Source organism: Squalius cephalus (genome assembly GCF_949319135.1).
Source record: "Squalius cephalus genome assembly, chromosome: 4".
Lineage (NCBI taxonomy): Eukaryota > Metazoa > Chordata > Actinopteri > Cypriniformes > Leuciscidae > Squalius > Squalius cephalus.
In genome coordinates, this window is record NC_137125.1 from 16,794,218 (window position 1) to 16,808,193 (window position 13,976).

The window sequence follows — 13,976 nt, forward strand, 5'->3', positions numbered from 1 at the left end:
TTTAATTATTATACTTTGTTGTTTGTATGTTATAGTCATTTTCTGCCTTTCACATACATCTCTTAGGTCTGTGAACCAGCCAATGCTGCATCGAAATATGCCAGCCTGCAACCTATTACTGAGTGGGGCCATCCACTTTTCAGGTTGCATGGCTACCCAGACCATCAGGATGTTGAAGCTGTTTGGGCTTCAGAGCATCAGTGCCAGCACCTTTTTTCGCCATCAGCGCTTGTACACGATTCCAACCATCGTGCAGGCGTGGCAGAATGAGCAGGCAGGGATCATCAGAGATCTGAAAGAGATGAGGGGCGGACTGATCCTGTCTGGTGACTGCAGGTAGCACACTTCAGCTTTTATCATTAAAATAGAAAACAAGTCTAAACTGGATAATATAGTTTAATGTATTATTTTTTTGTGCTTCACCATATGAATTAAACTTTTTTTGTCATTCATAGGTCAGATTCTCCTGGCCATTGTGCAAAATATGGCACATACTCTTTGATTGAGGACAGAATCAACAAGGTTTTAGATCTTCAACTTGTCCAGGTAAGTTAATATTATCAAACACACATATCACCTGTCTAATGTTACACAGTGAGATGACAAATTGTTTTTTACAGAGCTCCGAGGTCCCAAGTAGCACCTGGTGTGAGTTAGAGGGCCTAAAGCGCAGCATAAGTTTTCTGACTCAGCAACATATGCAAGTGTCAGCCCTCATCAGGTTTTTGTTTCTGCAAAATGCAAGCTTTAAAGCCTGGGTGCAGAGTCAGGCACTGCACATCAAGTCTGGGGGTGACACTTTCCACCAAGGCCCAGTATGCATCCACCTCCCTGCAACACTGACTTTCCTCAGCTGTAAACATTGCCGCGCATTTCCCACACAAGCACCTATGGAACAAAAATTTAATCAGGAATAAAAATATCTCTCTGTCTCTCGATGAGAAACCGCTAAGTTATATCACGTAACGTTAGTCTGGACGGATATTAATGAGCATGACAAACGCCTGATCAAAGCTTGGTTTCTGTCATTGTAAGTTCCAATACTCCTAGATGACCAATAATAGCTTTGCTATTAACTAATAAACGATGGTAATAATCTGTACAATACTGTGAGCATAGTGTATATCGTTAGCAAACGTGAGCTGTTTTCTTTTATTTGCTTCTAAGAAGAGTCAAGTATAGCTCCATCATTGCTCAAAGTAAAAAAAAAAAAAAATCATATTTATGATGTTAGTTTTAATTAAAAAAAAATTACTTCAAGGAAATTTCAAGGAAACGCATCTATAAGCTAACACTGGTCTCTCACCAAGACACCTGCCCTGTTCTCCACTGGTTCTCCTCACACCACAACTCAATTTGTCTCCTCTGACCGTTGTTCTGTCTAATATTAATCCTGGCCTGTCCCTGCTCTCTTGGCAGCCTATCCAGATCCATTTTTTCCCTGTTGTTTGAATCGACCGCTCTCCCTCATGCTACGTCACAGCCATTTTCAGATTGAGATTTCAGATTTCAAATTTTCTCACAAAAACGACTCCAGAAGCCACTGTAGCGTATTTATACGTTTTTTTAAAGAAAATCTAGTTCCTAGATTATTTTTCTATACATTGACTCGTTGGGTCTTCTAACCTGCAATATGCCCTTTAAGATTGGGTGCACCCAAAACCTTCTTTTCTGTCTTTTAAAGAAAATGAAAAGCTTGTCTTCAGTGGATGATGATGATGAAGTGTCCATGTTTTCTCAGCTGTCGGCGCGAAAGTTTTGGAATGTTGAAACTCTGAACGTCACAGACGTCGCAAATTCACGTCGCGGAGAGATGTGAATGGTTTTGACGCGAACTATTCGTTTTTTTCGTTATGCGTCTGGTGTGAAAGGGCCTTAAAGCAGTAATTTTTCCACACTACTGCAATGCCAAGTTATAGTGCTGGCTAAGCAAGTGGTTATGAAATAACAGAATACTGATTTAATGATGACTCCGCAGCGTCCTCCATCGGCCCGGTGGGCTGTCAAAACATGACTGTACATTCAATAATGATTACGAAGTGATATGCTAATGATTAATGATATATGTCTTATATTATCTTTTAAAAAAAAGTAAATCATGAATTATATAAAATCAGATCATTAGTAGATGGAGTTACTAGGCCTAATTGATATATTATTAATCACTTGATATTTATGTCAAACTTGTTTTAGCATCATTATCTCAATCAGTGGTTAATAATGAAAAAACAATGATCAAACCAATGGTAAAACATCAGTATATAGTTTATTGATGCAATAAGTGAAGTTGTAAGCAGGTCTGTGTCCAAAAGCACAAACATGCAAGTGTTAAAGCAATGTTTTAAAGAGTAATTTATTAGTTTTCAAGCAAATAAACATTTACAGTCAGGGGATTGCAGTGGGTTGTGTTAAGTCCTTTCACTCTTCAGCACAGACTTGTGTTAATGAGTGATAATATGAACCAGTTTTACATTCCACTGAAGTTCACAACAGGTTCACAGCAGTTAAAGAGTCCATGTGTGTCAGAGAAGACAACTGTCTGTACCCTCACCAGTCAGCACTTACACTGCAGTAAACGCATGAATAAATCATTATACAGAGCTTTCTGCATCCCCTAATCTAAAGCCTAAACTATTCATCACACATAAACATGTTTCATATCATTTATAAATCTTGCTGTTACAAATTAAGTGTGTAACGCGATCTCATGAGCGTATCAGTACGTAAAGTGTCGGTCTGGTATACTTGCATTTGTATAAACACAAACGTACAAATGTTAACTTTACTTTTCTTTATTCTACTTCTCCCCAGCATGAATTTTCATGTGGACTTTAAGGTTTCCAAGTTGATTAAAAGTATTTCCACACCGTTGGCATATCAAAGGTTTCTTTTCTTTGTGAATGATCATGTGTTTCGTAAGGTTTCCTTTCTTGGTGAAACTTGTTCCACACTGTTGGCAGGTGAAAAGCTTGTCTCTAGTGTGAACTATCAAATGGTAAGTTAGGTTTTGTTTTTGCCTGAAACTCATTCCACAATGTTGGCAGGTGAAAGGTTTCTCTCCAGTGTGAACTCTCATGTGCATTTTAAGGCTTCCTTTGTGCCTGAAAGTCTTTCCACACTGAGAGCAGGTGAAAGGCTTCTCTCCAGTGTGAATTCTCATATGCATTTTAAGGTTTACTTTTTCATTGAAAATCATTCCACACTCTTGGCAGGGGTGAGGCTTCCTCCTTCTAGTGTGAACTCTCATGTGAACTTCAAGGTGTCCTTGCTTTTTGAAACTTAGTAAACACAGATGGCAGGTGAAATTACCTATAGTCCCTGTCTTTGGTGTATTTTGAACCGTTTTTCGTGAGGAAGTTTCAGCCTGTGAGCAATTCAAAGACTTTTCTTCAGTTATGATATCATGATGTGTCTTGTACTGATCTTTCTCTTCCATTTCATTCAGATCTCGACACTCCTTTCTCAACGGCATCAGGTCTGAGGCGAAAAAAGACATAAAAGTTAATCCCAGTTTAATGCCACAAAGCACAAACATTTAGACTTATAAACTAATAACATGCATATTAGATCCTATACACCAGGGGTGCCAAATTCAGTTCTTGAAAGGTTTCCAGGATGCATTTGCACCACCAAAACGAACTCAGAAGTGACGTATGCCTTCACAAAAGTCCTGCCTCGTGAGACTTTCATTTTTGACGGGGTGGCAGACTTATATATTGACAGAACTGAGAATGCCAGAGCCTGAGCACTCACCACTACCGTCCATCTTCCTTAGTTTACAATCTGTTTTACAGTCCTATCTTAATACATCATAATGCACATGTGGTTGCATTTTAAGAGAATGGTGTGGGCGCACGTGTGAGGATTTACTCTCAGTAATTCTTATTGTCATTAAGAGATCATTGACACTCCTTGGTAACACCTGCAATGCTAGACAGACATTTTCTATTTTCTATTAAGGAGGGACAAAGGAAAGTGACAACATAAAGGTAAAATAATGTGTAAGGGTCAAACAGGTCAATTTAGCTCAAAAGGGAATTAATTAATTTATGGGGGATTCATTTCGATCACTTATTTACGGCCAAGCAAATGACTCGTCCAGCGTTCATTTGAATGAGCCGTAACTATCGGCTCTGCAGAACTAGTGGAAACTAGGGATGCACCGATACCATTTTTTCAAAATTGATCCGATACCCAAAATTCTGAAGTAGAATTTCTATAACTCTGTGTTGAACTGATAATCACTATTTTGTGTGTTAAACACAATCTACTTAATACAGACAACTTCATTATAAAAAAATATATATATTAGGGATGTTTTCGACTAAGGATTTTCATAGTCGAATCTGATTCGTTAGATTTTGCCGTAGTCGACTGATAGTCTAACCTTTTTTTTTTTTTTTTTTTAGATAGCAGCTAGATTTTTTCCATTTCAAACAAAAGATCTAAAAAAAAAAATTAAAGAAAAACATGGTGTGTAACAAATACCTTTTATTAATTTAAAGCCAGATGAACAAAACATATCACACATATATCAAACATCAGAAAAGTTCACATAAAATAGGAACAAATTGGCTTCAAAAACAAAAACATGCCTTTATCTCTCACTTAGAAACCTATTTCTTGGCTTTTAATTCACAGTTCACACTCGGGAATCGGGATAAAATAAATAAATAAAATTAAACTTAGAGCAACAGCCTGGCACTAGTCCAAAATGTCATAAACATTTTTCAAAATACAATAAGCCTGCCTGAATAAATAAAAACAATTACACAACAACGAAAATAAACATAGGCCTAATATAAGTCATAATCGAATGGGCTTCAGAAAGTGCACATGCAGCAAAAAAAAAAGAAAAAGGAAAGGATGTCTTCGTTGCTGAGACGCTTCGCGTGCAGCCTTCAGCTTAAGTTCACATTGTCCCAAAAGGAAAAAAAAAAAAAAAAAAAAAAATTCACTTCTTCACATATGAAAAGTGTTCTACTGCACCTGTGGTTGTCTGATTCTTCTGAAGTTATTATCAATCTAAATTAATCTCGTTTTTAATTTAACTTAATTTTGTTTTTCTTTATTTAAATTTCGTTTTGTCTTTACTTAAATTTCGTCTTTTCTTTATTTAAATTTTAAAAAGGCCTATATCACGAAAAAATTGAAGACCGGAAGTACGTCTTTTAGTAGGGATACAGCTCTTCCGGTTAGCTCTTTACAATGGCGGAGTCCGATACATAGTCACATATGACGATGTGGTTCGGATGGTAAATGAAAACTCTCAAGTGGAAAAGCGTGAAAGCTGAGTTATGGCTGTCTACGTCCTGACGCAGAGCAACCCGGTACACTACAGCAACAGCGGCGGGCCGTTCGCCAGTTAGGTAAACGTTTCTATGGTAACAGCGAGTTGGACCAATCAGCAGATGTTGCTGCTACGCTTAGGATTGTGGGTAGTGTAGTTTTTTTTCATAAGATCACGGATAAAACATGTTTTTCTTAAAACAAGGTTGATTTCATACGAACTTATAGCTTCTACAGGAGCAAAAACCTTCGTTTCACAACCTCATAGCTCGTGGTCAGTCTACCTCGGATGGTTTAGACATTATGGCTGATAATCTAAATCCTTATGGAGAAATACTGTTGACCGGAAGTTCTGAATCCCTACTACGCGTTCCGGAAGCAGGAAGTGTGACATAGGCCTATTTAGTTTTTCTTTATTTAAATTTTTTTTTTTTTTTTTTTTTTTTCTTTATTTAAATTTTAAATAGTTTTTTTTCTGTATTTAAATTTTGTTTTTCTTTATTTAATTTTGTTTTTCTTAATTTAAATCTACCCTTTACTGTGTCAGTAATTTGTTAGTCAGAAAAATATAGACTACCTTAAAGTATTGCTTAATTTAACAGACCTGTGTGTGTGCGTTTTATATCACTAGTGCAGCGTGCGTTAATAAGCCCTGCCCGCATGAGGCGCGCCGCTTCTTGCTCGCGTTGTTCTGTAGTTTACTAAAAGTCTATTAATTCTGAACATGTCGCGTCTCGCGAGTCCATCTATATTGCACCAAATGCGACACTGCACTCCCTTGTGAAGTCGATTGGATGAACGGTTCTCGAAATAATCAAAATGCAAACGGACATACAGACACTTATAGAGATTCCTGCCTTTATTAGAGAGAAGTATATGTTCAGCACCCTCTCGAAGCTTTGAATATTCGATGTTCATTACTACCGAAGCTTCGAAGCTCAAATAATGGTATTCGGACCAGCTCTAGGGGCGGCACAATTGTTTTTCGCCTAGAACGGCAGAAGTGCACTCGCAGGCCCTGGCTGCTGCTCATTGGTTACATAACACTTCCCTACTATTCGACTGAGGTTCATAGTCGAATCAGACCTCACCGAATTGAATCGTCGAATCCTCGACTATTAGAAGTCAGCCCTAATATATATATATATATGTATGATCATAATCTGCCATAAATGCTTTTATAAACTAGATTAGTGGATAATTCAGCAGTAAAGTTTAGTCTAGAAAAATCACGAGTGCACAATAATTCTATAAAATCTGAACATTTTGTGAAAAAAACGTTTAGTGGGGAACAAATAAGAGACAATAATTGTAACACTAAATCTGGTAAAACAAAAATATCAATTATTTTATATATAGCCTATAAAATTTAGATTTTAGAAGTAACATGATTAAGGTACAGCAATAAAGTCCAGCAAGATAAAATTGTTTTATGCAAAACCATATCCCTCTACAGATCAAGTATAATAATATTAACATTGAATCATCTTGGAGAGAGTTTCATCGTGTTAACTGTCGTAACCGAACGCGACGCGCTGTTTGAATGCTGAATGATTGACAGCCACAGCAGAGGGAAACGTTTACGTAATCTTGAATTTAACAACTTAAATATTAATTTCTATCTCACATTATACTATATAATGGCTTCAGAACACTTACAATATTGTGTACGAAAACTTTATGGTGTTTTATAATGTTTGTGTGCCTTTTGTGGGGCTTAACAATAACACTGAATAGTATACGCACAATATTGGATTTGGATCGGCCTCGTCTGAGCGATACCCGATCCGGCAAAAATGTCAGTGCATCCCTAGTGGATACACTATTTATTAGCAAGGTAACTTAGAACTTAGCAATTTAAAACAATAAATTCGTAAGCACATAACACAAAAACACTTCTATTAATACAAGCATGACTTTTGATTATTCTAACACATTGATATAATTGATATAATAATTGTTTATCTTTGTATATATATATATATATATATATATATATATATATATATATATATATATATATATATATATATATATAAAACAAAAATAACCGATAAGAATACAGTTAAAGTACCGGATCGATAAGCAGTATCGGTAAGAGCAGGAATACCGTTAAAGCCCTACAACAATGCTCCGACAACAGCCCAGACATGGAGCTACTTCAGCCACCAGTCTCCCCAATCCCTCCCTAGTAAGATGCCAAGCAATGGTCCTTCGTCGGAGATGGCATCCGACCACTCCTGAGCTAGAGACTCAAAATAGTTAGTTTGGCAGCTCAATGAAGCACTTTAAACATTTTTTTTTTTTAAGATTATTTTTATATACAGTATAATTGTGCTTCAATAAAAAAAAAAGTATTTACCTACACCTTATTCTAGTTTAAACTCATTTACATAATAAATATGAATGTATATAGAGTGTGATAAAAAGGTGACCATGAAATTGTGGCATTAAAGGTGACGCGAGCTGAGGAAAATTTGGTCGAAGTCCAAAGTAGTCGATTGTCGAGTTCACGCGCGTGATAATAGGTAACTAAACCTATGCGCGTGAACTCGACAATCGACTACTTTGGACTTCGACCGAAAACAGGATGTAAATACATGTATGAGCGCTGGCTGAATTAACATCACTTTTATCCATATCTTTCACATCTACTGCAGTCAGATTCACCCGTGTTCACTCTAAAGGAATCACTCACATTGGCTGTGCACTTGTAATGACACATCAAGGGTGTTAAGAGGCTAAAAGCAGGTTTAAAACTTGCCCCATTGAAGTCAACAGGGTGCAAATTTTAAAAAGAGGATAACACGGTGTAGGCAACACAGATTTTTGTCGTTGTTCTCTGTACTGACAGCACTCCAAATTTACAAAAAAATGAGCTCAATGTTAAAATTGACCGGAGTTCTCCTTTAAACTATGGAATGGCTTCAGACAACTTAGAATAAAGTGTACGAAAACATGTTTTTGTGCCTTTTGTCTGGTATCCCGGACAACAATAATACATAAGGTTTACCTGGGCTGTCCACCCTGGTAAATGCGACCCCCCAGGAAGATAAAATTTGAATTCCACTTTACGAAGTATGAATTTCCTGTGACCCGTGTAAATTCTGTAAATCTTTCGTCGACCGTGAAACTGATGCACAGGTCGTCAACTAATCCAACGCGGCAAACTAGACATCAACTGCATGCTGAACGGTTGTTTCATTCAGGACTTAATTTAGGCAAGTTATCTTTTTTATTTTTTATTTTTATTTGTCCATGAAAAATAAACACCAAACAAAGATCACTTTTACTAATAAAAAGATGGTGAAATTTCAGCCATTTTCTCTTCAGTGGGGAATTGTTTCATTGCAAGTTTCAAAATGTAGTGAAACCGTAAAATGGAATTCTGAGTCATCTAAATGATATCCATTTAAACAACATAGACTAAACAATATATAGACTGAAATTGCGAAACAGCCTTAATTCCTCGATTTAATGGGTTAAAAAAATATATAAATGGTTGCCTTAAGCCTCATTTGAAAGTCACGTTGGAATAAACTAAGGACAGTCCTGTATTTCCCAGAACAGTCTTTCAGCTCTATATTTATTGTCCCGACTTAATAGGAAAAATTCATGTTTTGTCCCGTATTTCTTCCGTACTAAATTATCTTTGCTAGGTTATCATACAAAAGCGAATAGTAGTTTCTGTCACGAGAGAAAACAAAATTACCTATCGATAACTTGCGGTTTGTGAAGGCGGGATATAGAGAGCGCGGAGGAGATCGAGTCAGACACGGAGAAGTCAAAGATGCCTGAGTACAGTTAAGGCGAGACAAGGCAAAAAAAAGTCAGAAATACACATTTAGGTCTTTATTTTACACACTTTGTCTGTTTGCGTCTGTAGATTTCTCATAAATTCAACAAAAGTTGGCGTTCTAAATAAACATGCTGCTCCGCAATCGCCGCAATGCACCCTGTCATCACTAGGGCTGTCACTTTACATTCGAAAATCGATTGCACAATCGATCGGACCAACCAACACAAGTTTCGAAAACGAAAATATGGAATCGATTATAATGGTCTTTTCTCGGAGCGCGTCCAGCTCGTCACGATACACCCGCAGTGAACGCGGGTCACACGCATTAAAGCAAATATACTTCTGCATAATGTTTCTCTTTTTACTACAAAAATGTGAATTCTGCCGGTATTCAGGCAGTCTCATGCATACAGATACAGATTCGGGCTACGGCCTACAATCACATACGTAGGCAACATTTGTTTGACACTGCTAACCGTAAACACAGGCATGTTGAAGACTGCAGTAATGTTTTTCATTGATGTTATGGCAGTCCACTCTGCTTATTGTTTTTCGAGAATGTTGCTCTCCTGTTTGTCATTGTGCATGAAACTTTACGCCAATAAATCAACAGGAATATTGCTGACATGTGCGCGTCTCAAGCGCCCTCTTTACGTTCGTCCTAATGCCTGTTGAGTATTTTCTGTAATAAACTTTTGTTTGACTAGTTTATTCTGAACCCACTCAACAAACACAGCGCTGCACCACTTTGCCCCGCCACCACCACCACCACAAGTACATTCTCCTCCTATGGGAAACACTGGCACAATATAGGATTTGGATCTCAGATCTCGTCTGACCGATAACCGATCCAGCAAAAAATTATACTGAGTATCGCCGCTCCCACCACGCGCTGTGCATAGGGCACCAAAAATAGCCTAATGAAAAATCAGTCATCATGGTCATAATAATTATAATGCCGATATTATAGAAATATTATTAGGCACTTTTTAGGCATGTATATAACAATACAGCCAGAACAAGAGTATTTAATTGCTCTAGAAAGTGACAATGGTGCCCCCCCTCCCCCCAAACACACACACACACACACACACACTGACTCAACTTCCCAAGCTCTAGAAAGTGACGATGGTGCCCCCCCCTCCCCCCAAACACACACACACACACACACACACACACTGACTCAACTTCCCAAGCTTAGTGGTCCGTTGGATTGCGCAGCGCCTGACGAAGTTGGCTGTCAACGTTTTTGGAAATGGCCCCGAAAAGACAGCAGGAGTCAGGATCAGACAAAAGAAAGAAGAAACTGTGAGATGATGCCAGTACATAAATTTTAGGTAAGTCCATGTTTAATCAGTCTTAAATACAGGAAATGTGCTGGTGACGTAATCATTAGCCTACGCATACACCTTGAACTAGCTGACGTTAATGTTAACAAACTCAAATGTATAACTTAGGTGCAAGCTAAATTGAGATTTTACTGCAGGGCTTGAATTTCGGTGCGGGAATGCGGGGATTGCACATAATATAAATCATTCTTTTCAATGTCAAACTGTCTTTTATTTTCGAATATAATTCCTCAATCAGCGCTGGACCGGCATTTTCTGTCTTCCGCTGAGTCCTGGCCGTAGACAGATCATGTTTCACGCTGTCAATGCAGTGGTCTGCGTTACGCTGATCTTATTCACACTATCGAGTGTAGGTGCAGCATTCTAACATTGAGTCATAATGAGCTGTTTGTGAAGAAATGATCCGCTTCCAAATTATGTCATTTTAATCACGAAATTGAAACATTAAAAACCATTTAGCTCTTTATGGTGTGCGAGTGATAGAGCGCGGCAGCAACGAACCAACTGATCAGCTTGCAGCGTAACATTGAATGTTCAGCCAAACAGCTGATCATAGCTGTACAGGGCGCCTTATTATTTTTCATCTCCATAAATATACCTAGTAGTAAAGCTAATGCAAGGCCTAGAAATCTATTAATCTTTTGCTGATACTTCCTTGTCATCATGGAGAGCGCAGTTTATGGTTGCATAGCAACGGCAGAGCAAGCGCTTGTGGAAAGAAGGAGACAGTATATTGTATATACTATATTATATATATCTCCACTATATTCCAATGGGCGACTTTGATGCGCCCGCAAAGCATTCCGGGAAGATGGCGCTTCATTTGGAAAAATCTTTATGCAAATGAATTCCGTTTAATGCGACGCGACTATCCAATAGAAGTAGAGCATATGGAGACGGAGGGAAGTCTCTCGCAGGTCCTCTGTTCTAATACGCTACATTTCCCGCTCGGTCAAAACCACGCCCATAGCAGTAAACGCCCATCAACGTACCAATGTGGGGAGGCGACGCGACACCACGAGACAGTCGTGTCGGACAAGTGGATCAGCGCCGTTACACATCTAGAGCGACGTTGTTGATTGTTTGAGCATGTGACTGCGCATTTCTCCTTGTTTTCTATTGTTATGCGCTGAGTTCTTAATATCAATTTGAAGGAGAGCATGGTGTATTTTGACGTTTTTAAAAAAAAAAGCAAAGAATTGAACTGAACTGAACTGAAACACATGAACAACACTGAAATAGAGAGACATTAATAGCCTAGGCCTAGATTAAACAGAGGTCTTAATGTCAATTTGAAGAAGAGCATGGTGTATTTTGTATAAATTTTTTTTTGTTATTAACTGTTTTGCGAACTGGAAATGCACAATTCATGCATACAAATCTGTATATATTAATAAATGAAGATAATTAAATTAGACCGATGCATTAAAAGTTATTCTCCCCTAAAAGTTCATCTTTAGATCCCCCCCCCTCCTCCTCTCCTAAAGGGGGAGAGCTCCTTGGCTCATACCTGCAAACTTGTCGCTTTTCGGCGACAATCGCCGTTTTCTTGGTCAATTGGGTCATTACTACACAGCGCTAATAAGAGATCCAGTAAAGAAAGCATTTGAATTCGCCACAGAAGTAATAATAACATCGCTGCGATAAATGAGAAAGATCTAGTGAGAAACGTTCACATTTCTCCGTTATTAATGGATCAAACAGCGCTGATGTGGAAACCAGGAAGAAACATTGTGCAATGAATAAACCTGTTTATAACTACTACAATATTTTTTCCAAGGAGCTGTTTTGTTTTATATGCTCCTAAGAAGAGTCAATTATGCACTGCAAAAAATGATTTTCTTACTTAGTATTTTTGTTTTGTTTCCAGTCCAAATATGAAAAAATTCTTAAATCAAAAAGCATTTACTAGAGAAGTAAAATGACATAAGAAATTCTGTTTTGTTTTAAGATAAAAAGAAAGTAATTTAAGTAATTTTTGCTTACCCCATTGGCAGATAATTTTGCTTGTTTTAAGCAAAAATTACTTAATTACTTTCTTTTTATCTTAAAACAATGGCTGCATGCGTTCAGTTTTAAATGTTCATAATTTTTTCCGGTATAAGATTCTTTGTTTGAATATTTTGTCTCTTTCTATATTATTACTATTATTATATTATTATATATTGTTGTGTTTGGTAATAAAAAGTTAAACTGGCAAAAACAAACGTTTTTTCTTTTCTTGGGGTGGGGCATCATAAGGGAATTATGCTTAGGCTATACGACAATATTAATATTATATTATATTCTTATATTATAGCCAAAGTGGCTACCAGCAGCAATGGACGCACCCCTAAAAAATATAATGTATTTCTGTAGAGCTGGACATTTTAATAGGGATCAGATGACTGAGTTCAACTTTGAGAAACTAACCTGTTTGTTCCTCAGTTTCTTCATGTTTCACTCTGAATGTTTCTTCAATCTTCATGTCTTCACTCTCCTCTTTAATAAACTGCATCTTTGTTTGTTCCTCAGTTTCTTCTTGTTTCACACTAAATGTTTCTTCAATCTTCATGTTTTCACTCTCCTCTTTAATAAACGCCATCTTTATAATAGTGTCATGTGGATCTCAGTTCTTCACCAGGAATTTTTTCTGTGTTTTTTTTTCCTGTTTAAAATGAGAATAATTAACAGAAAGAAAAGTAGATGCAAACTAAATCTCTGTGTGCGTCTCAATCTGCTCTAGTTCAGTAGTTCAGCAAACTAGTAAGGGAGTCAGTCGGATTTAATGTACTTAAATCACCTGATTAGACAAAAATTAGTACTCGAAATTAGCACTACTATAAAAGACATTTAATATATTAGGCAGTTTGAGTATTTAATGATGTGCAGAAATAGAGATATAAATAGAAATGTAGCGCTTCGAATCACTGAATCATTTTGAAAAAGTATTTGATTCACTGCTCGCTAGAGACCGAATTGAAACGCACCTTTTGTTTATTCACGAGTTTACATTGTTACTTTACTCACACGACGTTAATAAATGTTAGATAAAGCAATGCATTGTCAAACTTAATAATGCCTAAACCAGTAGGCGTCGCTTGAAGACGATTAAACGGTTTCTATCGCGTTAAACACCTTAAAACACAAACCTTTCCTCAGCCGAATCACAACAGATGCGGGAGCGCGGCGCCGCCTTATGACGTCACACTCGGAGACCAAATTAAAAGTCCTGTTCACACTTTGCAGGTTTCAATCACAGAAGTGCATAGAAATAATAGATATAATATAAAAATATATATAAAAGATGACACAACTCAGAGCTGAATGTATTGGTGAAATACATTTAATAACATTATGGTAAGTTAATAATACAGTTCACACTGACTAATTAAAAAAAAAGATTAAAGCAATAACACAATTAGTTTGGTGGAGTCATGAACAAACCTTCCATCTCTAAGCAAACTAGCAAAAACAAAAAACAAAAATAATTCTTGGGATCACTGCATCATTCTCCTCAGCATTCTCTTATTCCTTCACAAAAACATATAAATCTGTTA

At 37.2% G+C, this 13,976-nt stretch overlaps 1 protein-coding gene across 3 annotated transcripts in view; it reads right to left on the reverse strand.

Annotated features, from left to right (window-relative positions):
* Positions 1 to 13,624, reverse strand: part of LOC307157330 (uncharacterized protein) — a 599,307-nt gene extending 585,683 nt beyond the window's left edge. The window contains exons 1-3 of one of the 3 annotated variants that reach the window (XR_013820936.1): positions 13,565 to 13,624; positions 12,850 to 13,084; positions 3,246 to 3,477 (exon numbers count right to left, since the gene is read on the reverse strand). The gene's annotated coding sequence lies outside the window, so the exon portion shown is untranslated. Of the gene's footprint in view, positions 1 to 3,245; positions 3,478 to 12,849; positions 13,085 to 13,130; positions 13,177 to 13,564 lie in introns of those variants that run through there. The other 2 variants (XM_079869207.1, XM_079869206.1) reach the window with 2 other exon arrangements.
* Positions 13,625 to 13,976: the final 352 nt, after the last annotated feature.